General features: G+C 36.9%; 1 long non-coding RNA gene across 1 annotated transcript in view; it reads left to right on the forward strand.

Annotated features, from left to right (window-relative positions):
* LOC141370130 (uncharacterized) overlaps positions 1-26549 on the forward strand; it is a 117764-nt gene that overhangs the window by 69543 nt on the left and 21672 nt on the right. The window contains exon 4 of the long non-coding RNA XR_012373893.1: positions 98-286. This is a non-coding gene — a long non-coding RNA (uncharacterized lncRNA). The remainder of the gene's footprint in view (positions 1-97; positions 287-26549) is intronic.

Genomic DNA, 26549 nt, shown 5'->3' on the forward strand with positions numbered 1-26549 from the left:
GAAATGCTAATCTTATGAGACTAAGACTACCTAGTATTACTATGAAGGTCATAGCAGTACTCATAAATACCCTATTTGTTCTCCTTTTTCTAATTAGGGCCACACAATGGATATAAGAGGAAATGAAGTATGTCACTTCTAGCCAGAGCCATGAAAAGACCTTGAGCAATTCTCCACTCTCTGCAAATCTACAGGTTTAGAGAAAAGTATGCAGTGGTGGAGATAGAAGTAGCCTACCCTATGAATCACAGCAGAGCAGAGTCTCCAGACCCACAGCGGACATTAGGTGAGTAAAATTAAATGTTCACCATGTTAAAATGCTGAGATTTGGGACATGTGCGTTTACGGCAGCATAGCCCGTCCTGATTAATATAGATAATAATGGATTTTAGTCTTGGAAGCTAAATGAAAGCCTACATTAGACTGTTACACATTTTCAATCTTTTCATGAAAGACTCAGCAGGATATAGAAGAATTGGCCAACTTTTTCCGTAAAGGACCAGACAGTAAATATTTTAGACCAGATAGTCTCTTCACAAGTACTCACTCTGCCATAGGAGTATATAAGTAACCATGATGATATGTAATGAGTATGGCTGTGTTCCAATAATACTTTATTTATAAAAACAGGTAATGGCCAGGATTTGGTATACTGGTCATAGTTTGCTGGGCCCTGTGATATGGGACCTCCTGTTAAATGTAGTTACGTTGAAAACTTGGTATATCAGGTTCTTAGGGCTCTCTTAACAAAGTACCACAAATGGCGTGGCTTAAAACAACAGATATTTATTCTCTCACAGTTCTGGAAGGTAGAAGCCAAAATCAAGGTGTTGGCAGGGTTGGTTCCTCATGCAGGTTGTAAGGGACAATCTGTTCGATACCTTTCTCTCAGATTCTCATTTGTTGCTGATGACGCACGGCATTCCCTGACCTATAGATGCATCACCCCAATCTCTGCCTCTATTTTCACACTGACAACTTTTCTCTGGATACGTCTGTCTTAGAAGGAGTCTGGTCATAATTGGATTAAGGGCCCACTTTTCTTACTTCTCCGGTAGGACCTCACCTTAACTAATTACATTTGCAATGACTCTATTTACAAATAAGTTCACATTCTGAGGTACTGGAGGTTAGGGCTTCAACAAATCTTCTTGGGGTACACACAATTCAACCTGTAACCCTTGGTTACTTAGGGAACACATTTCACTTAGTAAACTGGCAACGATATGTGAAATTAAGAAAAGCTCACAATCAGAAATCAATTCATGAACTCTCTGGACAAGACTGAAAGTTTAGGTATATTATAGAGCCATTAAAAGAAAAACTGTGCTCATAATTAAAATAATAAATAGAATTTTGTAACGAACATTTACAATTCAGTATTATTCTTCAGGCTCCTATGTTTTCCAAGTCATTGACTGATGAGATGAGAAAATTAAATTTGATTTACATACTTTATTTCTTGGGACTGTTATTAAAGCAGATGAATTGATGAAATGACTAGTCCATCGAAAAGAATTTATTGAAGACAAAACTACAATTTCCTTGGTAGATTTTGTAAGAGAAGCACACAGGTGAGCAACCAAGTAAGTGCTTTAGATGGTGCAGGAGAGGAGCTCAGAAGGAGAGACCCCCTAAATGGCACCTTCCCGGAGGATGCAGTACCCAAGCTGGGCTGGAAGGGGAGCCAGGGTTTGGATAGGTGCCAGAGAACATCTAATGGGGGCAAAGACATAACATGATGTAGCGTGGGGAGGAGAATCAGCCTGATTTGAGGTCGCAGGGGCATGTCGGGAAATACCAATAACTATAACTGCAAAGAGCAGTTGAAACTGATACAAAGGACCTTGACTGTCATTAAGAAGGGTTTACATTACATTCACGAGCAGTAGGTTTCTAAGCAAAGAATCAAGGCTGTATGGTGTAGTACACAAGATAAGTAAGGCAATGGGTCAGTGAGGAGTTATCTAGGCATAATCTAGGAATGTCTAGGGATTACAAAAAAAAAAAGGTGGTGGACTGTGGCTGGGTAGTGGGGTAGAGTTAGAATGGTTCATCGGAATTTTTATACATTCTGATGATTGGAATTCTGAGACTGAGAAAACCATGAAGGAGAAAAAGATGAGCCAACATGATCTCAAGAGTGAGGGGAAAGAGGGAAGAGGCAGATGTAAACACAAGGAAAGCAGGCAAGACAAATTCTAGCTAACTGCTATTAGAGTGAAGCCTAATTCATTAGTTCTACTTGATTAGTCGAGATAGGATGAGGTAGCCATGGTTACATATAATTCCCCACATTCCAATAGCTTAGCACAACAAAGATTTATTTCTTGTTCGGGCTACGTATCCAGGGCTTATTGGAAGGGACCTCTGTTCCACGGATTTATTCAGGTATCAAGGCTAAAGGGCATTCCATCATCTTGGGATGCTGCCATTTCAACATGGAACAGCACAAGGGGAAGAAAGAACAACTCCCACCACTCTTAACTGCCTTCAGCCTATTTGCCTGAACTTGTCACATAGCCAAAATACAAGTCAGGCTGGGAAACGTAGAGAAGCCGTGCAATATCCACTAAGCATTGCTATCTCTACTGTCTCATTTTCTCTTCTTTTTCAAAAACAGTTATCTATGAATTTCTGTAGTAATGTTGCCCTTAGGAAAGGGATTCTATTTCTTTACACAGGTTTTCACTAACTAACAACCAGGAAATGCTCGTGTATTCTCAACCATAACCGTTGCAAAGGGCTTTCACGAGCATCCTGAACAGCGGAGACAGAAACAAAAGGAGAATGTTAAAATCTGCTTATTGTTTCTCCTCAATGACTACCTTGGTTCTATGGGTTTGGGCTGTAATGTGTACTTGTCACATCAGCTGCCCCTATAACTCCGGATTGTGTCATCATCCATAGGGTGGTTGTCATTAAAAATACCAACATGTAACTGGAAGGGTATGTATATGTAGCAGGATGTTAAATGTAACTTTTTCTATCTCGGGTTTAGACAAAGACGCCAAAGACAGAGCAAAATGCAACCACTGCCAAACATCCATGTGCTAGAACAAGGCGCTAGACATATGCAGGTATATTAAGGGACTATGAAACTGGTTCTTCTAGCATTAGCCCCACAAACACCTTCAGGCTATATGAAGAGGCCAAGAATTCATTCCCCAGTTGAAGAGGCCAATAGTGAGATTTTCTCTGGAGAGAGATTTTTGGTCTGTCCTGTGTTTCCCTCTTCAAAATGGGGAAGGAGAAAAGGATGCTTCCCTTTACCTCAAACGAAGTAAGCGGGTCTTAAAGAGACGTGCGCAAAGAACACGGTTCTCCTGGAGTTTGGTAAAGTGACAGACTAACATTTGACTCATGCCCTGAGAGATCTAAAGGAAAGAGTCTGTGGTGAAAGAGTGAAGCACTGGGCTGTCAGAGGAGAAGATGGCCATCAGCAGGTTCGCATATAGATGAAAGGGTGTGTGTGTGTGTGTGTGTGTGTCCCATAGACAGACGTGGAACCTGCAGAAGTTCAAGCCATGAATTATCTTTGAAAGGGCTCTGCCTAAGAACATGTCTTTCTAGGGACCAGATAATCTTAGCACAGAAGAGGCTAGAAGCTGATCAATGCAGAAGCTGAGGGTAGGAGTAGGGAGCAAGAAGCCAGTTGGAAAAGCCATCATCCAGGCTAGGGACTGACGAGTGATCCTCAGAGATAGATAGGAATGGGAGGTAAGGAGGTCTCTAATAAATTTCCAGCCCCTCAGTGGAAGAATCAGCATTTGGAAACGCTTAGACCCAGAGGTCACTAACAGATGATGAGTACTAAGCTAGTGCAGCTTTTGTGTTCCTCACTCACTGGGTGCAAACTCTGGAGGGGCCCAAAAAGCAGCAAGGAGAGAGAGGAAGAAGGAAGACAGAGAAGAAACTTTCGTCTACACCGCACTGCTCTGACCAAATTAGACCTCCGCTGGGGGAGGAAGAGAGGTTTCAAACTGGTTGAGTAATCAGACCTGAACTAGGGAGGAAGGAAAAGTTTGAAATGGGTTGAGAACTTGGCATTTTAACATCACACTGGCTGGACTTCCTACCATCTGAAAGAGCATTCGTCACTGTCTGAAAGAGGGTGAAAGGTCTGGGTCATGGCGGTGTTTCACCAAGGAGCAAGGAGACAGATCCACAGAGCAAAGTTTGCAAAGCAGTAGTGAAGAAAAGTAAAGTTTCTTATTTCTTGGATCCTACTTAGTCCTTCTGGTTCAAAAAGCCTGTTCACTTTAATCGCTCAGTGAACACTCATAAGTATGGCAGAGGCTAGTAAATATACAGTTAGTCCTTGAACCTCACAGATTTGAATTGTGCGGGTCCACTTACACACAGATCTTTTTCAAGAAATACAATATAGCACTGTAAATGGGTTTTCTCTTCCTTTTAATTTTCTTAACAACATTCTTTTCTCTGACCTGCTTCATTGTAAGAATACAATATATATTACATATACAAAATATGTGCTAACTGACTATGTTATCAGTAAAGCTTCTGGTCAACAGTAAGCCATTAGCAATTAAGTTTTGGGGATGTCAAAAGTTATACACAGATTTTCAGCTTTGCAGGGGTTTGGCACCCCAACCCTTGTGTTGTCCAAGGGTCAATTGTAGTTCATATTGTAAAAAATTCTAATAGAATAAGGAATAGTTGTGAATTGCTTTTGTTGGTGGTTGTCTTGATGGGTGGTTATGTTTTTAAGGATTTAAAGTATGTGTACGAGCCGAAATAGCTCAGTTGGGAGAGCGCCAGACTGAAGAATTTAAAGTATGTGCAATCAGTAATCCATTAATTCAAAACTATTTAATTGAGGTCCTATAACTGGGTACCTATAGTACCCATAAACTGCTGTAGGATATATGGAAGGTCATCATCCTACTTTTTCAAAGCTTTTTCATATTAGTGAAAGTAGACAAAAAATAATCTTAACACAATGGGATAAAAGTTATAAAAGGAGACCATAGACTGTAATATTAGAGCAGAGAGTAAGGATATTTTACCTCTCAGAAAGATCTAGAAAGCTTCCCTGGAAGGTGATACCTAATCTGATGTTTGATGTGTTTATTTAACCATTAACCAGAATAGGTTGAAAAAGAGCGAGATTATTCTTGGTAGCAAAACAACTCAGCACAAAGGCATGCAACAGGAAAACCCAACTTTCTCAGGGGCAAATTTGCCCACGTAATTATGGTACCAAGTACCATTGGCTGATGGTCGTGAATGGGTCTAGAGATTGTTTGGAACCTAGATTGGCAACAGACCTATGTAACATGGTATGTAATTGAGACCTATCTTTCAAGCCATTGAAAGGGGTTAAAATATTTTGGTTTTGCTCTTATGTTTATACATGTGTTTTAAAAAATAAACAGTATAAGTCTTTTTAAAAAATTATAATTTCGCTATCCAGAAAGACTACTAAATATATTCTGGAGTGTTTTCTTCCATTATTTACACATTTATAAAATTTTTATTTTATTTCAATTTTGTAGCCAATAGTTTTACCTTAATATTATTCTGTGATTATTTTCCAGTGTTATTGAATAATTTTTTAAAGATTTTATTTATTTATTTGAGAGAGAGAGAGAAAATTAGCAGTGGGGGGGAGGGGCAGAAGGAGAGGGAGATGCAGACTCCCCACTGAGCAGGCATGCAGGGAAGGGATATGGGGTTCCATCCCAGGACCCTGAGATAATGACCTGAGCCCAAAGCTAGACGTTTAACTGACTGAGCCACCAAGGTGCCTCCCATTGAATAATTTTTGACAACATGATCTCTAATGAGTGACCAATATTACATCAAATGAACCCACTATTTTTTATTCAGCCATTCATTTACTGTTAACAGTTGGGTTGTTCCAAATGCTTTGCAATTGCCATCCATATTTATACATCTTTCAGTGCATTTTTATGCCTTTAAGACACAGTCCAATAAATTAAATTGCTGAGTCAAAATAAATACTGTGGAAGCTACCATTTACACATTTTTAGATTTGTTTCCACAAAAATTGTGCTAATTAACACCCTCTTCCCTTGCTCCTGTAGCAGCGTAAAATATTTTTTGTTTTTTTGTAGGTTTATCAATGGGACAGATTATTTGCTTTTATAAGTAATCTCTGCTGGTTTTGTAATAAAGTAAAATTTTAATAGACATTTCTATAAATAATCCTTGGTAAATAATCTTTGTTTAATTTTTAAAATAAACACCCACTGAAGAAATATTGGGGATTATAGAGAAATGCAAAGAAGAAAAGTTATTCCCTATAATTAAAGGCTGGTAACATCTTGGTATATACTCCTCCAGTTCTTAACTCTCTAAATGTATTTAGCAAAATTGAGACTTTATTGTATTTGAACTTACTTATATTTGGCTTTTACATATAATCCTGTAGAGCAAGTGGGCCATCAGAGCATTAATTAGACTTCAGAACATGGCTTCTAAGAACTGCCTGACTTTCCCTGGTATGAGTGGGCTGTCGTCAATCTCCATTCCTGTCTTGGAAGTTAGGTTGGTTTTTATCTTTCATCTTTATATGAACATTTTTTTTACATGAGCATTTTTTTTAACATGAGCATTTTTTTATACCTCTGTGCCTACCTTGAATTAAACTCTAAGACAAATTGCTAAAAATGGAAATGTTGAGTAAAAGGATTTGAATATTTTTTGTGACTTTTAATTCATATTGCCAAGTTGTGTTCCAAAAAAGATGCACCTGTGGGTAGTGAATGAGAGGTCTTGCTTCACAACATTAAGAATGATCAATATTTTAATTTTTCCTATTTGACAAATAACAATGGCTTTGTATTTGAATTTGCCTCTCTTTGATTATTTATAATGTTAAATATAATTTTATGTCTTATGGAAGATAGTTATTTTTCTCTTATTTGGAGGATCTGGTGCTCTTATTGGTGATGGTCAAAGCCTTTTTCTGTACCATTAAGATATTATCCATTTACCCATTATATTTATTCATACAGTTCTTTTTTACCCAATATTTCATATTTCTGAGTTACTGGATTTTACATCTTTACTGGCTAGAGTATATCTTTGAGTATGTTTTTCAGGACACAGACAGGTGTTCTTTCTGAACCCTTGCCTAACTAAAATATCCTTTCTGCTGCCATCACATGTGAATGACATCTTGCTGGGATGTGGAATTCTTGGGCTACAAGCTTTCCCTCACAAATGCACAGTGTCTTCTGATACATAGCATAGGGGAAAAGAGTATGTGTGGCTGGTGGTTACTTTTATGTCAGTTTGACTGGGCCATGGGGTACCCAGATATTTGGCCAAATGTTACTCTGGTGTTTCTGTGAGGGTGTTTTTGTGATGAGATTAACATTTGAATTGGTAAACTGCATAAAGCAGATTGCTCTCCCTGGTGTGTGTGAGTCTCGTCTAATCAGCTGAAGGTCTGAATAAAACAAAAAGGTTGATCACCTCCCAAGTAAGAGCGAATTCTGCCTGACTGCCTTCACAATGAAACATCAGCTTTCTCTCACCTTCATAATCATGTACGCCAGTTCTTTATAAGTCTTCCTCTTTCTTTTGATAGATAGATGATAGCTAGCTAACTAGATGATAGAGAATAGAGATAGATTCTGTTTCTCTGGAGAACCCTGGTTAATACATCATACCTAGAATTTTTTTTCTCTGTTTCCATGGTTTTGGAATTTGTTTCATCTGTGAAATTTAAAAATTTAATCATGATACCTAGGTGTCGTGTCTTTTTTTTTTTTTTCCCAGTCATTCTGTTTGGAACACGACATGATCCTACTAGACAGGAAATTGAAAGATCTGTATAGTAGTAGTTCTCTGTGGAGTATAATACAAGAAAGGTCATCTGCTAGGAGAAAGGAAGAAGGTGGTAAGGATTTTAAATTCTGTGACTCGGCACTAGGCCTTTAAAGTATACTTCCCCATGTCTGTCTGTCAATCCATTTCTGTCAGTTACAACACTCCTACTCTACTAGTTTGGTCTTGACCTTCCACTGCTTGGATTCAGATGTGACCTTCAATATGAACTTCCAACCCTTAGCATTTAGCAATTACCAATTGTTAATTTTTCATATACTTAGGAATTAATTTATATTTACGTAAGCATAGGAATTAATTTATATTTACGTAAGCATAGGAATTTATATTTACGTAAGCATAGGAATTAATTTATATTTACCCTTCATTTAGTAGATTTTGGTAATATTTGTCCTGGGATTTAAAGTGAAAAGACCAACAAATATTACTCATAGGGTAAAAATCCACTTGCATATTTTTAAAACACACAGTTTCTTTGGATCACTGTTGATGATAATCAAAATAAACTCCTATTTTAGGCTGATTATCAGGCTTTGTCCTTTAAAAAATAATATATATATATATTTAATATATATATATTTTATATATATATATGGATTTGTTACAGACAAGAACATAAAAGTAAAAATCATATTGGAAAATGTGCCTATTCTAACATAATTATTTTCCGAGTGATTTTGTTAGGGATATAAGGAAGCATATAATTAGTCCATTGACACTGTAATTCCATAGTTGAAGAATTCTGCCTGATTAACTAGAACTTCACTTACCAATAAATAATTAATAACATCTACTGTGTGTCAGGCACTGTGGTATGTAAAATTTATCAGTAGTCTTATACATATAAATTTTTTTAATTTATGGCACAAAATTGTGCTACCTGCACAATACATAATAAAATCACATATTCTTGTACTTAATTTAGTGTTCTTTCAGTTACAACAAAATTACTGCTTTCCATAAGTGATACTATTCTTCAAGACTGCTAGAGACTTAAGCAGCTATAATTAATATAACTCTTAACTCACCTAAGCGATCTCTTGCAGATTCTCTCTTCTCATTTTGTGGCGGTTACTTTTGCATACTCATTATCCCGTATTATGTGCAGTACAATCAACAGGAAGGTGTGTGCATCTATCCATGCATATCCACACTTCTGGGAAAATTCTGAGGTCCTCCATAATCCTATAGCTATCAGAGTTCTGTGCACCCACACTGCCCTATGTTCTCTAGCTGTCCGTTCTTACGTTTCCTCATACTTACTCAGCTTAGTTTTGTCTGTCCACTTTCTGCCTCACTTCTGGGGGTCTGTGCCAGTGTCTATCTGTTTCCCACCCACTTACTTTTATGCAATCATCAGTCATTCCACCCATCAGTCAATAAATATTTCCCTGGAGCCATGCACGTTAAATCTGGGTCTAGAGAAATCAGTAAGGCTTAGTCTTTCTTCTCAAGAACATCCAAAGACAGTCACACTGGGGGATAAGGGATTCGGGCTTCAACATATGAATTTTATAGGGACACTATTCAGTCAGCAGCAGGTTATAAAATTCCTTACCATAATTTTGTTTCTATAACTAGATTAGTTTTAGTTAGCTTCAAGTTTGCAAGAAAAGGAATGTGTGATTATTAAATAGTACCTAGAAGTCAAAATAACACAAAGTCTTTTAAACTACCAGCCTCCTAGATAAATTTATTAAGCAGCTCCCCCCTTATTTTCCAAAGCTCATATGCAGTGTCTCAGTTAGATTTATTAATCATTTTATTCAAATACGGGGGTCTTTTTTTTAAAGATTTTACTTGTTTATTTGAGAGCGAGCACTAGCGAGAGAGAGCAAGCATGAGTGGGGGGCAGAGGGAGAGGGAGAAGCAGACTCCCTGCTGAACAGGGAGCCTGATGAGGGGCTTGATCCCAGGGCCCTGAGATCATGACCTGAGCCCAAGGCAGACACTTAACTGACTGAACCACCCAAGCTCCCTCAAAAATAATTTTTGATAGAATTTCCATGGCCGTGATTGATGGATTTGAAAATGTAACACTAGAGTTAGACTTGCTCCGTTACCGTGGCATGGTCACTGTGGCACAAGAAAGTCCCGAAGATATGAGATAGCGACTTTCCTACCCTCCTCCCACCTCGGCCCTAAGTACATGGGCCAAATGCGGCACACTGGACACTGCTTGGTTTTCCAGGCTGAAGTGTCTGTTAAGGATCTCTAGGAAAGCTCATATCAGGAAAATGTGCACACTTGCAACCTCTTGCTCAGGCTCAATAGTTTTTTGGTTTTGTTTTGTTTTTTTTTATTTTATTTTATTTATTTATTTGAGAGAGAGAGAGAATGAGCACACAAGCAGTGGGGAGAGGCAGAGGGAGAGGGAGAAGCAGGCTCCCCACTGAGCTGGGAGCCCAACGTGGGGCTTGGTCCCAGGTCCCTGGGATCATGACCTGAGCTGAAGGCAGACACTTAACCGACTGAGTCACCTCGGTGTCCCCAGAGTCAAGTAGTTTCTTAATCCAATATGAACTATGGAATGTCCACGCTCATTGGGTGTTATAAGTAGACCCTGTCACTCTTTCTCTTGTGTACATTTTGTGATTGTCTTACATCCCATAATAGAATCATTTATTTATTTATTAAGAACCTCCAATGGTAACTTATTTAATAAGGAATTGTGCCATTGTGACCCACAGTTCAGTCCACCCGCAGTTGGGAGTAGCAAAGGTGCTCTTGTGTGACACACCAGGATGTTGAAATTCATCTTAACATGGGCCAAATGTGCTGGGAAACCAAATGAAATGACATAGAGTGGACTCAGTTTTGTCAGGCCACCTAAACAAGGAGGGAAAAAAGGTACATCGAACTTAAGGAATATACAAACTCCTTTTCAAAAAAATAGATCTCACATGCTTCAGTATATACTTAAATTCTTTTCTAATGTTATTTCATTATTTGTAGACATAAAAGTATGTATAAGCCCCTAAGATTTATATTTTGAATTCATCTATAAAACCAGGAAAGATAGTAATTAAATACAAACAAGAAATACAACATCAATAAAATTAAAATTGAAATACTTTTGCTAGATTGCATGCTGTTATGTGAACTCGCTGCTTGTAACATGACAGTATGACTACCTGCTATGGCACAGGATTGCCTTTTTCCCTGATTATGAATATACTGATGGTTTTATATTTCATAATGATATATTCATAAATATTTTCCTTATATTTGATGTAAAAATATGTATTGCATAAATAATAAAAATGTACATAATCACACATTTATTATATAAGCACAAGTACAGTTTTTATCATAACAATTACATCCTATAGTTAGTTTTTTTAATTATAAAATACCAAAAGGCATAAAATCAATTAAAATTACCCAAACATCTAATACCCAGGCTGGATCAGCCCAGTTTAGCATATTTCTTTTCTCTTGTTTTAAGTGCACGATTGTGAAGGGAGGAAACAGGAAAGCAGGTCAATCTATATGTAAACTTTAGTATAACACTCCATGCTTTCAGCTTGGGTGATCCACCATCTCAGTTTGCGTGAGGCTCGGGGTTTCCTGGGATGTGGGATTTTCAGCCCTAAAACCAGGGCAGTCCCAGGCAAATGGGATGGCAGATCACCCTACTTTCAGCCTCCTGTTTGGTTCCCAGCCTCCTTCATACTGAAATCTGCATGTATTTTAGGCTGTAGCTTCTTTCCCTTTCCATCATCAGTCAACATTCTTCATCCAATTCTCCAAAGTTTGTTGAGAGAACTTACCTTCCATGTGGCCCCTTTGTTCTCTGTTGTTGAAAGTGGAAGACAATGTTTTACCTGAACTCTATTACTGCTATTTTAATGGGCTTTCGGGTGTGCTTTTCCCACCATCCTCAACAAGAAGGTGCAAGATGTTTTTGAGTTTCACATGCCTGTACAGCCATGGATCAGGGATGACTCAGCCCCAGCTCCAATTCTCAGGAAACCTTCCCATGTGCGACTTGGACTTTACTTGCCCTGAATGCATCATCTGCTGCTTCTTTTCTGTTGCTTTTCATGCTCAGAGAAGAACTACTTGGCTCTAATGTGGTCCTAAATATAAATAGAAATACTGTGTTAACATAGGAAGTTTGGTTGTAAAAAAAAAAAAGTCATCCAAATGTTTTTGAGCAGTCATTTTTTACAATATCACTTAAATAAACACACGTAAAAACGTGATGCTTATAAAAAAAACTTTTGAACCCCCAAGAATAAATCCACAGATTCTGGAATGACTTCTCATAGATCATTTTAACCCTGTATGTTTATTCATATTTGCAGGGAGCACCATTTTAAAATATGGAGAAAATTACGATTGTGATTTAGATTTAATTTGAAATATGTTAGAATCTTGGCAAGTCTTTTTAATATAAATTGGTTAAGGCTCAGTCACTCAGGCCTATATCAGAGAAGAGTTTTCTAAGGAACATTCTAAATAAGATCGGATGATAAAAAGGTAGGATATTCACTTGACTTCTCATCCCCATGATTTTAATTATTGGGTGCATTTTTCTTTTTCCTTTCAGGACTTGAAATAGTACCCATGTTTCCTTCCTAAATATTTTCTTTTTTTTTTTTTAAGATTTATTTATTTATTTTTAGAGATGGGGGAGGTGCAGAGGGAAAGAGAGAACCTCAAGCAGACTCCACACTGAGCATGGAGCCTGACACAGGGCTCGAGTTCATGTCCCTGAGATCATGACCTGAGCTGAAGTCAAGAGTCAAAAGCTTAACCCACTGAGCCACCCAGGCCCCCACCCCCGGAAAATTTTCAATTGATTGTGGCCTATCACCTCTAGCTCTTTTAAAGTTCTACCCTTATCACTGATAGGTAGACCAATTTTACAGATTTTTTACCATAACTTAATTCCTTGTTTCAAATATGAAATGAAAATTAGAAGATTAGTAATAGAGTAAAATTTATAGGACATATTTTATTTATTTTTTAAAAAGATTTAATTATTTATTTGAGAGAGAGAAAGATAGCACATGCACATGCACTGGCATGGGGGGGAGAGGCAGAGGGAGGGGGAGAGAGAATCTCAAGCAGACTCCCTGCTGAGTGTGGAGCCAGATGCAGGGCTCGATCTCATGACCCTGAGATCATGACCTAAACCAAAATCAAGATCAGATACTTAACTGACTAAGCCACTGAGGCTCCCCAGTAGGGCCCATTTCAGAATGTCATTGAGATATACTCTGGGGACTCTTCTTTTCTCACCATGAGGCCCACTGATGTTAATGTGAGTATGGAAACAGTTTAAGCAATTGGGAACCCTGTAAATTTAAAGAGAATCTTCCTCATCTTCACAGAAATGAAAAGAGAAAATGTAATCTATTTAAAGGACAATTTTCTTTTCATTTTATTATTATTGAAAATATATGTGTTTGAATCAATTTGTTACCACTCCATCACAACTCTTGGTTTATTCTTCAAAATAACAGTATCTGTTTTTTGTCTCAAGCTTATTTCTATTGTTATAAACATTTTTATTTCTTTGGAAAGAAAAGAAGTCCTCTGAGACACATCGTTTGCTCTCTATAAATACGAAAAAAAGTTCAGTAAAATTCCAAACATGAAAAATTATGATTTCTGAAAAAGATTTATTGTAATGTCTTCTGCAATATGAAGATCTTTAAGGAAGCTACCACCCATTCAGTGGTAAAAATTTTTATTTCAGGATTATTTAAGCAATAAACCCTTCAACATTTTATAAGATGGCAATTGCCAGATTTCATTTTCAGTGAAACAACTCGGAAATAATTTTCAGTTCCTTAAATCACACAAGGCAAGAGCATATTTCCCAAATCTCTAATATAATGCCCATAAATGTTGTGAATCAGAATAAAGATTTGTGACTAACTCCTGTTTCCAGAGTGTGGTCTTGGTTGCAATCCCTCTGTAGACTTATCTCCATTTAAATGTTTGATTGTAAAAGACATGAAGTTCGTGTATACCAAGTGCAGATGGAAAGAGAAAATTTTCAGAAGGGAGTTTTCAGAACTATGGAATTCTGAAACTGGGGAGAAGTGGTTACTTTGAAGAAACTAACGATGATCTGTGAGATTAGTGTGGATGTATAAAATCTCTAACTTCATCTGGGTCCCTATGCTTCTCGCCCTCTCAGAGAAGAAGAATCAGAACCTACTCGCCTGCTTTGTTGAGCTTCCTCAGAGTCCAAGACTGACCCAATTTGCCATTTCCTAGGGCTCGTGTGAGCCAAGGCAAGGATGAAATGTGTTGGGATTCTGAATGAACACTTAGGAACTAACAAATTATAATTCTCAACTATATTATCTTACTGTAGACACAAGAACTCAACAGAGCATCCCTAGGCCATGAGTTGAGTTCCAAGTTGATTGCTTGGGATTTGTTTTCTCCACAGAATTCACATTATAGGTAGAATTTAGATTTTTAATCCAAGACATATATATATTGTATTGGTAAGAAACTTTAGACCTTGGCCATCACATGTGACATTGTTTGCCAAAAAAGAAGCCCCAAAAGAAGTTACAATTCCCAGTTGCTGTGGGCATATCTTTCCCATTGCCATCTTGACAATAAGTGCAAACTCCTTCTCCTCCACTAGAAGAAAATCAAGAACTCAAGACATCGTTAAAACAGAGATCCCAAATCTCCCTAGCACAAAGGGACTAAGCACAGAAGGGGTTTAATGATTGGGGTTTAAACATATGGTATATAATTATAAATTTTCAGGCTCAAAAAGTAAGCAGTTTTCCAGGATTCTTAATATTCTGTTCATCTCAGTTTTAGAAATAGCAACCCCTGTGACTGAAACTCAGTCACAAAAGAGACAAGAGGTTGATGATTCTTATGAAAGAAAAAAAGGAACAAAATCCTTTATGTCTACTTCATATAACAAGATCTATAAACTTTAATGACCTCAGAGGATTTGACTGTATCCATAATTGTAGAAATTAGATACAGTCATGGAACACTTGGTTCTTCTCTTCTCCCGAAGCCGTCTTAACACCACTGGAGTTAGGTATGCTTGATTTTTCTGGCCTTTGGCCATGTTATATACATAAGCCACGCTGACCAAATGTCTCACTTTTTTAGCCAGAATGCTCTCATTTATATAGCAATAGTGGGGAAAAAAAGTGAATTAATGCTTCTTAGCGGTTACCTGACATTACATTTCCTGTCCTTTCTACACCCTCCTGTGAAATATACACAGTGTTAAAACTTAAAATTCTGACATTTATAATTCTCTTCTTCTAGTAATGTACTTCTTCCCTTTGGCAAATTCATCTCTAGGGGCCTGGGTTTTCTCACTTACAAAATGAGGGATTTATATACCAAGTAATATCTGAGAGTTTTTCTAACTGAGAAAGTTCATGTTACTACTTATGTTTATACTAGGATTGTACAAATACATAAATATATTGTGGATAGTGAGAGCTAGATTTTCATTTCTGGGGGAAAAGCGGTATAAATAGGAAGAGGGGGACAATAGAGTAAACTCTGGAATTGGATGGAAACTAAAGGTGTTAGTATGCATTCATGGTTTTTGATATATATACAGATGAATAGACAGAAATGCAGGTATGTACCTGGGTTATTATAGAGACATATATTTTCTGCTTTGTCTGCTGAGAGGACCTAGAAGCAATGATAAGCCCGTAGCAATTAGCACACCTAGAGCCCAGATAACTAGTTCAAAATACTTGTCTCTATTAAAAAGGAGACAAGGCTCCTTGGAGAAAGTGTTGATTTAAGGACCGTGACAGGGAACATACGACGCAAGCCCCGAACATCTTGTGGTACTGAAAAGTAAAGACTTGTTTGAAAATGATGGGGCTATGTCAAAAGAACACTGGAACCAATATGGAAGAGCTTCCCAATGGCCAAACCTGGAGTAATTTGAGTGAAAAAATAAACTACAGTATAGGATTTTAACCCATAGAATAAAAGAAATATCCACAAGTCCAGACTCCTATCAATCAGTAGGGGAGAAGAGACTACTCTTCTTTACAATAGAATTCCAATAATAAATATCAAAGAAATGGGGAAGAGAGAAACATCCATTATAGGCAAACACCAGAGCCATGGAATGATGCTAAAATTAGTGGGCAAAACCGTGATGAACAACTGCATAGCCTCAAAGCGTCTCCCAACAAGATAATTACTAATTACAATGGGAAAAAATCCTAATTTTACCATGGGGAAATCAGCAGATACCACCTTGACCAATTGGTCAGAGTCAACATCCTCAGTAATAAGATATATTGACCTGATGTATCCCCTGATACGATGCACTTGGAAGGGCACAACATCACTTCTGCCTTCTCACCAAAACTGCAGAATCTCAGTTTCCTCCGGTGAAAGATTAGGTAAATCGAGGGGTATTCTAAATAATAACTGACCAGTGCCCTCCAAAAAGGTCATGGTCGTGAGAACCAAAAAAAATACTAAGAAATTTTCAGATTGAAGGAGACAAAGGAGACATGACAATTAAATACGACGTGGATGTAAAGATTGAATCCCAGACCAAAAATGTCAGTGAAAGGGCGCCTGGGTGGCTCAGTCATTAAGCGTCTGCCTTCGGCTCAGGTCATGATCCCAGGGTCCTGGGATCGAGTCCCGCATCGGGCTCTCTGCTCGGCGGGAAGCCTGCTTCTCCCTCTCCCACTCCCCCTGCTTGTGTTCCTGCTCTCGCTGTCTCTCTCTCTGTCAAATAAATAAACAAAGTTTTTAAAAAATAAAAAAACAAAATAAATTTAAAAAGTCAGTGAAAAAATGACATTTGAACAAGGATTATGATGTAGTCCATTGTATGGTATCAATGCTGATTTCCTCCTTTCAGTGATGGTACTATTTATAAAAGCTAGGTGAATGTATACAGGACCTTTCTGCAACTTTTCTGTGAGTCTGAAATATTCCAATTTTTTAAAACTAGGAAAAGAAATATTTATAATAACTTACAGATTTTAAATATAATGGCATTCATTTAACAGATAGCCATTGGATGACCTTTCTGTACCAAGCACCATGCTAACAGATGTCTAAGAATGCACAGGGCATGGATATATACACACAAGCACACAAACATTTCCAGTTATTTTAAGAAATCCTTAATAACTAGTATTAAGATAAGCATCCCTATTTTTCAAGAAATGAGGACTGAACATGTCTAATTATAATGATGGTATTATGATAAAAGTAATAAAGAAGAAATATATTTCAAGTACATTTCTAATTTAACAATCCCAACAGAATTTTATAAGGCATTATAAATTAATCCTAATGTTCATCTAGGAGATAAAATATGTGAGAATCTCTAAGGAAATTTTAATAACTTATTCTAACAAATATAAAAACATACTTTAGGGGCGCCTGAGTGGCACAGTTGGTTCCGCGACCGACTCTCGGTTTCAGCTGGGGTCATGATCTCGGGGTCGTGGGATTGAGCCCCAGGTGGGGCTCCATGCTCAGCAGGAAGTCTCCTTGGGGTTCTCTCTCCCTCTCTCTCTCTGCCCCTCTCGCTCAGTCTCTCTCTAGCTCTCAAAATAAATAAATAAATCTTTTTTAAAAAAACATACTTTAAATCTATAGTAATTAAAGTGGTGTGATAAGAACACAAGAAGTAGTCAATGGAATGCTAAAAGACCGGAGATAGACTTACCTATCTAGGAAAATTTAGAATAGGACACGAATTATATTTTAATCTAGTAGAAGACCAAGTTAACTAGTCAATAAATGACTTTGGGATAATTCAGCTTATTTATTCATTCAACAATTATTTAAATGCCTACATGGGTTTTTTTTATTTTTATTGACATAATTGACATAAAATATAATATTAGTTTCATGTGTACAACATAGTGATTCAACATTTGTTAACATTGCAAACTGATCACCACATTAAGTCATTTATCATCTGTCAACATACAAAGTTAATACAATATTATTGACTGTATTCCCCATGCTGTACCTTCATCCTTATAGTTTATTTATTTTACAGCTGGAAGTTTGTATCTCTTGATTCCCTTCACCCATTTATAACCCTTTTACCTCCCTTTTCTCTGGCAACCACCACTCTGTTCTATCTATGAGTCTGGGTTTTATTTTGTTGTATTTGTTTGTTTTGTTTTCTTGGATTTCACTTATAAGTGAAATCTAAAGATACGTGTCTTTCTTGGTTTGACTTGTTTTACTTAGCATAATACTCTGATGGTCCATCCATGCTGTGGCAAACGGCAAGATTTCATTATTCTTTATGGTTAAGTAATATTCCATTATATTTTTATATATATGCGATTTCTTTATTCATTCAGCTACTGACAAACAGGTTGTTTCCATTTCTTGGCTGTTGTAATTAATGTTGCAATGAACATAGGGCATATATATCTTTTCAAATTAATGTTTTCATTTATTTTGGATAAATACCAGGAGGTGAAATTGCTGGATCCTTTGGTAGTTTTTTTTTTTTAATTTTTTGAGAAACCTCCATACTGTTTTCCATGGTGGCTGTACCAGTTTGCGTTCTCACCAACAGTGCACAAGGGTTCCCCTTTCTCTACATCCTCACCAACACTTGTTGTTTCTTATCTTTGTCATACTAGCCATTCTGACAGGTGAGAGGTGATTATCTCCTTGTGGTTTTGATTTGCATCTCCTTGACTATTAGTGATGTTGAGCATCGTTGTATGTATCTGTTGACCATCTATCTGTATGTCCTCTTTGGGAAAATGTTAATTCAGATCTTCTGCTCATTTTTTTATCAGATAATTTGTTATTTTGTTATTGAGTTTTATGAGTTCTTAATATATTTTGTATATTAACCCATTAGCAGGTATATGATTTGCAATTATCTCCTTCCATTCAGTAAATTATCTTTTCATTTTGTTGATAGTTTGCTTCACTGGCAGAAGCTTTTTAGTTTGATGTGGTTGTGTTTATTCATTGTTGCTTTTATTGCCCTGGCCTTTAGAGTCAGATCCAAAAAACATCACTAGGACCGATGTCAGGGAGCTTATTGCCTAGGTTTTCTTTTAGGAGTTTTATGGTTTAAGGTCCTACATTCTCTAATCAATTTGAGTCCTTTTTTTAGGATCTGGTGTAAGATAGTGGTCCAGTCTTATTCTTTTGCATGTAACTGTTGAGTTTACCCAACACCATTTACTGAAGAGACTATACATTCTCCATTGTATATTCTTACCTCCTTTGTCACAAATTAACTGACAATATAAGCATGGGTTTATTTCTGGGCTCTCTGTTCTGTTCTACTGATCTATGAGTCTGTTTTTATGCCAGCACCATAGTGTTTTGACTGTAGTATAGTTTGAAATCAGCTTTGTTTTTTCTCAAAATTGTTTTGGCTATTTGGAGTCTTTTGTGATTCCATACAAATTTCAGAACAATGAAAAAAATGACATTGGAATTTTGATAAGAATTTCATTAAATCTCTAGATTGCTTGGCCAGTATGGATATTTTAACAATATTAATTTTTCCAATCCATGAGCATGAAGTATCTTCCCATTTATTTGTGTCTCCTCAATTTCTTTCATCAACATCTTATAGTTTTCAGTGTACAAGCCTTTCACCTCTTTGATTAAATTTATTCCTAGGTATTTTGTTCCTTTCGATGCAATTATAAATCGGTTTCTTGGTTTCTCTTTCTACTAGTTTGTTATTAGTACAGAAATGCAACAGATGTTTTGTGTTTATTTTGTCTCCTGTAACTTTCCCGAATTTATTTATTAGTTCTAACAGTTTTTTTGGTGGAGTCTTTAAGATTGTCTATATATAGTATTATGTCATCTGCAAATTGTGAAAGCTTTACCTCTTCCTTACCAGTCTGTATGCCTTTTATTTCTTTTTTTCCCCCTAATTGCTATAACTAAGACTTCCAATTCTAGATTTAATAAAAGTGCCTTTGTTCCTGATGTTAGAGGAAAACTTTCAGATTTTAACTATTTAGTATGATATTAACTTTGGTTTTGTTATATATGGCTTTTATTATGGTGAGGTTTGTTCCTCTATACCCACTTTTTTGACAGTTTTCTCATAAATGGATGTTGAGGGGCACCTGGGTCACTCAGTCGGTTTAGCATCCAACTCTTGATTTCGGCTCAGGTCATGATCTCAGGGTCATGAGATCAAGCCCCACATCAGGCTCCACACTCAGCAGGAACTCTGCTTGGGATTCTCTCCTTCCCTCTCCCTCTGCCCCTCCCCTCCAGGCTCATGCTCTCTCTTTCCACTCTCTCTCTAAAATAATTAAATCTTTAAAAAAATGGTTGTTGAATTTTGTCAACTGCTACTTCTGCATCTATTGAGATGATCATATGATTTTTATCTTTTGTTAATGTGATGTGTTATGTTGATTGATTTGCAGGTGTTGAACCATCCTTGCATCACTGGAATAAATCCCACTTGATTATGCTTTATGATCCTATTAATGTATTATTGAATTTGGTTTGCTAATACTTTGTTGAGGATTTTTGCATATATGTTTATCAAGGATATTGGCCTGTAATTTTCTCTTTGTTGTAGTGTCCTTGTCTGGTTTTAGTATCAGAGTAGTGGTGGCCTTGTAAAATGAGTTTGGAACGATTTTCTGCTCTCCAATTTTTTGGAAGAGTTTAAGAAAGACAGGTATTAAATCTTTGAGTGTTTGGTAGAATTCACATAAAGTTGCCTGGTCCTGGACTTTTGTTTGTTGGATGGTTTTTGATTACTGATTCAATCTCCTTAGTGGTAATCGGTCTGTTCGGATAATCTATTTCTTCATGATTCAGTTTTGGAAGATTGTATGTTTCCGGGAGTTCATCCATTTCTTCTAGGTTGTCCAATTTGTTGATTTATGATTGTTCAGAGTAGTCTCATGATCATTTGTATTTCTGTGGTATTAGCTGTAAATTCTCTTTCATTTCAGATTTTGTTTTTTTGAGTCCTATCCCTTTTTTCCTTGGTAAGTCAAGCTAAAAGTTTGCTAATTTTGTTTCTCTTTCCAACAAACCAGCTCTTAGTTTCATTGATCTTTCTATGTCTTTTAATCTCCATTTCATTTATTTCTTCTCTGATATTTATTATTTCCTTCCTTCTACTGAATCTGGGTTCCATTTGTTTTTGTTTTTTTTTCATTCCTTTAGATGTAAAGTTGGATTGTTTATTTGATATTTTTCTTGTTTCTTGAGGTAAATCTTTATTGCTATTACCTTGCATCTTAGAACCACTTTTGCTGCATCCCAGAGATTTCAATATGTCATATTTCTGTTTTCATTTGTTTCTAGGCATTTTTTTTATTTCTCCTTGATTTCTTCAGTGATCCGTTGGTTGTTCAGTAGCATGTTGTTTAATCTCCACATTTTTATGGTTTTTCCAGCTTTCTTCTTATAATTCATTTCTAGTTTCATTGTGATCAGAAAAGACGCTTGTTATGATTTCAATCTTTTTTTAAATTATTGAGACTTATTTTGTGGCCTAACATGTGTTCTATCCCGGAGAATGTTCCATGTGCACCTCAGAAAAATGTATTCTGCTGCTTTTGGATCAAATGTTCTGTATATATCTATTAAGACCATCTGGTCTAAAGTGTCATTTAAGGCTTATGTTTCCTTATTGTTTTCTAAATGCCTGAATGAGAAATAGGAATTAGATCTCTAACCAATTCCATTTACAAAAAGCAGATTTCCAATGTAATAAGATAAGTAGTTTTTAGTCTATAAAAATGGTAAAATAAAATACAGAAGAATAGTTTTTATAATCTTGGATTGGGAAAGACCTTTCCACATAGGATAGAAAATCTATATGCCATAAGGGAAAAATTGAAAATTTTAATTTCATAAAATGTAAAAATTTTTGCACACACACACACACACAAAAGATAATGGCAAAGATATATGCTCAGAAAAAATAAATACAAACTAAAACAACAATTTTATACTTTCACCAAATTGGCAAAAATTTTTCAAGATGATTGATGTCCAGTGTTGATGGTTAGAAAGAGGTGAAGTAAAGAACTCACATAAACTGCTGATGTAATAAAATTCACAAATTGTTGATTTGGCAATTTAATTTCTATGAATCTATCAAAAATACTCAAATATGTACACAGGAAGCATGTATAGGAAAGATCATTTGAATTGTTTGCAACAGCAAAATATTAGGAAAAAACCTCAATATTCTTTAAAAAGGAAATGGGTAACAAAATTATAGAACGCCCAGACATTGAAATACTTTCCAATTATTAAAAAAGAATGAGATAGTGTTTGCTTATAAATACGGAAAAATCTTAAGGACATTTTATGAAAAGCAAGTTGCATATCAATTGATCTAGTATGATTTTATGTATATAATATATATGCAGATACATAAGAAGATGAGAGAGAACTTACATATTTTACTCCGTATTTGTTTCATATAATTCTCGGTTTGAATTTTTACATTGGGAATCTATTCATTCATGACACATGTAGCTAAAAATGTAAAGTGAAAAGGTAAGATTTCTTATGATTTAGAGCAGCTCTATGTAAATATAGTTATTTTGTCCAGCTTTTAAGGTCACACTTAAAAAGAAAAAATGGGCTAAAAGTAGAATATGGAACCAAAAATCTGTATTCCTTAGATTAAACAAAGTGATAGATTTTCTTGGTAAAGCTCGAGAATGTGAATGATTTCATTCTAAACACAACTCATTGAACTATAGATCAAGTAGATTGCATCTTTATTTTGGAGAATAAGATAGGGAGAGAGCACCCAGGGTTCTACCCAGCTCTGGTTAATAGCCTAGTTATTTTTACCGTGTGTGCTGGGGAATAAGATAGCCTGACTCCTAGAGTTCACTCAATCAGAAAGGAAACAGAAAAATGAATTTCCCCATCGGAATACATTTCTTGTACTTAATGGAAATACATGTTAGGATAAATAAAGAAGAAAAGCAGATGTGAGGTCTACAAAGCCAGATGTGGAGAAACTGCTAGGTAACGTGAAAACTAGAGAGGAAGACTACAGAGCCAACACAAAGCTAGAGGAGGTATCTGAGAAGCAGTGACTGAAAGCTAAAACAAAGAGTCATACCACTTTAAAACAAGTATTTGAATTCTGATAACATTAGTAAACTGATGGAGGAAATATAAAAAACACATAATTCCCCAGCCAATTGTTTAAACCCGAAACTGGAGGTCATTTTTTATATTTCCCTTCCCTCACCTCTACATCAGTCCTTATTACAAGAAAAATGATTCAACTGATCCAACTATCAAAGTATCTTTCAAGTCTTCCCACTGCATTCTACCTTCAATGCCTCCAGCGTGGTGTCACCACTGTCTCATCTTACCAGAACAACCACCATGAACTCCTGATTCTTCCAGCCCACCTCCTTGTCCCTGCAACCCATTCATATAGCAATCAGGGTGATCTCTTAAACACTTGAGTAGCCCTGTCCCTTTCTGTTTGAGAGTCTTCACCTTACAGGGCTGCCCTGCAGTGACCTTGAAGACAGCAGAGACTTGCCATGCCCTCTCCGTCCCACCCCATCCTCATTCTTCTTGTTCACTAAGCCAGTTTTGCTTCCTTTATCTCCTTGCATCCCTCCCCAGGGCGGTCATACTCACTTTCCCTAAATTTTTGCCTGATTGAGTCTTTCTCATCATTCAAGCCTCAACTGAAATGATATTTACCAGTAGATGCTTCCTTGACTACACCATCTAAAGTAACCCCTATGTCCACCCTTTTGGTCTCTGACCTTTTCTTTTATAGTACTTCAGAAATGTGTAATTATATATTAATCTTAGTGTATGCCTGTTTCATGTACATCCTCTCCCCCACCATATAGATTCCAAGAGGGCAAGGACTATGTCTATCTTGTTCTCTTCTAAATTCCCAGTGCCTACCCTAGTACTTAGCATGCAGTAGGCGTTCAGTAAATGAAGAGGTAAACAGCCCTGCATAATCACATCCAGAAATATTTTGATAGGACAGATGCCTAACGAGATAAAGATTAATAGGAATAACTATTATTCATGCGATTTAAAGATAGAAACAATATAGGGATAGATACAGGGCCCCCTGAGGAGGTCATATGGCCTCCCAGACACACAGAGTGTTAGAAGTCAACATGGCTGCCACGTTTGCTCTTCACTTACTGGGTCTAGAAATAATTTTTCAGTGCATGCACGGTGATTAACAACTGACTCATACTGAATAAACCCATGACAGATTTATGTGTAGATTACAATGCCAACTCATTAATTTATGATAAAATATATAACTGTCAAGTCAACCTGATCCTTAGTCTTTGTTTAGCTCAATAACTCCCTATTGGAGAGAGATGGATAGCTAAATTATATGCAAATGATAACTGCAGCTCAGAAAAAATTCCTGGGCACAAATTACTTATGCAGCTGAAGTACTATCCTTTTAGACTAAGTCACCATTACCTTACACCTGGGTTCCTACAGCAGCCTCTTAACTGTTCTCTACACTTATGCCTCTAAAATCTATTAAGCAAATTGCAGCCAACGTGTTTCTTTAAAAACATTCATCCAATCACCTCACTCCTCTATTTAAAAACCCTTCAATTGTTCTCTTTACATTAGAAGGAAATCCAGCCCCCTATTCATGGTGGCTCTGTGTGTTCTGGGTCCTGCCACCTCTCCAATCTCATTGGATGTCCCTCTCCCCAGCACTCTAGAGGCTCCAATACACTGGTGTGCTTTCATATTGACAGACTGAGTATATAAATGAACAATGGCCAAGCCATACATAAAAATAGAACTCTGACCAACAGCCTGCGACAACCAGCCGAGGAAATCAACTCATTATCTTCAGTAACCGGCCTAGGAAGCTGACCTGCTTTCTATGAGTCAGACTTATAGGAAGTCAGACCACTATCTCTAACAACTGATCCAAGAAACCAAACAATAACCCCTCAACAACTGGACTGAAATTACCAGGACTTATTAATAACTGATAACCTTTGTGTCTCTGCTGAAACATAAGTGACAATGGCTGACTCCCTTGCTATAGCAAACTTGGAATAAATGACTTTTGTTTGTTCTCTTTGGTTGGTCTTTGTTTATTTCCACAAGACCCTTCACTGTAATAAGCTGCTTTCTTTCTTGGAGACTTTTTATCTTTATTTTATCTTTATTTTTATAACATTTGCCTGAAATGTTTTCTCAATCCTTCAGATGGACAACTCCTTCCTGTTTTTTAGATTTCTGCTTATATATTGAAGACAATGTCTCTGATCATTCTTTTTAAATACTCCCACATCCCAGATTCTTTTCTTTTCTTTCTTTCTTTCTTTTTTTTTTTTTGGTTTCATTATAGCACTTACCACAACTTGCAATCATTTTGTTTATTTTTCTCGTTTACCTATATTCTACCTATCATCCCTACTTATCATCACTTAGAATGAAGCTTTATGAAGATAGAGACTCTCTCTCTCATTCACTCTGACCCTTGAAGACCTTAGAAGAGAACCCAAAAAATAACAGGTACCAAAGAAATATGTTGCATGACTGAATGGGTGAATAAATGTTTGCACACCTATAGGAAATGTAGACCCAGGATAAGAAACAATTGTGCCTAGCCTCCCATTAAAATAACTAGATGCTGGATGAGTCTATAGTGCTGCACTTTTGCTGGCTTCCCTTAGACCCAACTTGGTACAGAACATCCCACTTCAGAGCAGAGGATGAAGGAGAGGCATGGCCCAGGGACGCATGGCTGGATCTCAAAATCTCACCAAGTCTATGAATTTCAAACATCTGAGTTGTCTAATCCCTCTAGCCATCAATTATTAGATCCCCCCAGTCCTTTCCAGAATCCAACTCTCAATGTCAGCTACTCCCATGCAAGCTGCTGAGACAAAAGGTTGAATTTGGTGACTTAACAAGCCTTGTTAGGCCTTGCCTTTGAAGGCATTTTCAAATTAAGCCACTGGCCACAACTTCATTGTAGCCAAGCCTATCAGTCAGAGTTTATCAGAGAAACAGAATGAAGAGGAGAGAGAGAGAGATGTAAAGATATAGAGATATACAGGTGGCCATTGAACAATACAGATTTGAACTACATGGGTCTAGTTAGACATGGATTTTTTTCAGTAAATATAGTATAGTACTATAAATGTACTTTCTCTCCCTTATGGTTTTCTTAATAACATTTTCTTTTCTCTAGCTTACTTGTTGTAGAAATACAGTATAGAATACATATAAACATACAAAATATGTGTTAATCTACTATTTATGTTATTGGTAAGGCAATAACATAAGTCAACAGTGAGCTATTAGGTAGTGGTTAAGTTTTGGCTGGGGCGGGGGGGGACAGTGGTGTCAAAAATTATACATGGATATTTGGCTGCATGAGGGTTCAGTGCCCTTAAACCCCACATTGTTCAAGGATCAACTGTATATGTACGGAGATTTAATTTCGGGAATTGGCTCATGCAATTGCAGGGGCTGGCAAGTCCAAAATGGCAGGATTTCTGAGTGAGAGTCTTAGGGCAGAATTTCTTCATCTCCGGGAAACCTGTTTTTCCTCTTAAGGCTTTCAGTTGATTGGATGAGGTCCACCCACTTTATGGAGGGCAATCTACTTTACTTAGATTCAACTCACTGTAGATGTGAATCATATCTACAAAATACCTTCATAGCAACATCTGGACTAGTGTTGGACCAGACACCTTGGCACCATAGCTTAGCCA

Source organism: Callorhinus ursinus, unplaced genomic scaffold (genome assembly GCF_003265705.2).
Source record: "Callorhinus ursinus isolate GAN/ISIS: 27379988/994484 unplaced genomic scaffold, GSC_fseal_2.0 scaffold26, whole genome shotgun sequence".
Taxonomy (NCBI): Eukaryota; Metazoa; Chordata; class Mammalia; order Carnivora; family Otariidae; genus Callorhinus; species Callorhinus ursinus.